This window comes from Eurytemora carolleeae, unplaced genomic scaffold (genome assembly GCF_000591075.1).
Source record: "Eurytemora carolleeae unplaced genomic scaffold, Eaff_2.0 scaffold1287, whole genome shotgun sequence".
Taxonomy (NCBI): Eukaryota; Metazoa; Arthropoda; class Copepoda; order Calanoida; family Temoridae; genus Eurytemora; species Eurytemora carolleeae.
The window spans coordinates 20,436-20,784 of NW_019397189.1; positions in this window are offsets into that span (position 1 = coordinate 20,436).

Here is a 349-nt window from a genome sequence, read left to right on the forward strand (position 1 = left end):
AAAGCCTAAATTATATATGTAATTAAAGAACAAAAATCAGAGCAGTCTCAGTTTTTCATATTTATTCTATACTAGCTGAAGGGCCCGGCATTGCCCGTGGAAAAAAAATATTTGAAAATAAAATTTTGACATTTATTTTGAAAAACATAAAAAAAATAAATGAAAAAAAAAATTTTAAAAATAAGTTTGAATTTGTTTTAGCCTATAGCACCCCTTGGCCACCCCTAAGTGTCTACAAAAAATTTCAGCGTAATCGGTCCAGCTGTTTTGCCGGCTATATTCAACATATATATATAAGAATTTATGTCTTGTTTTATTATATAGATATATACAATTTTTGACGGAACCC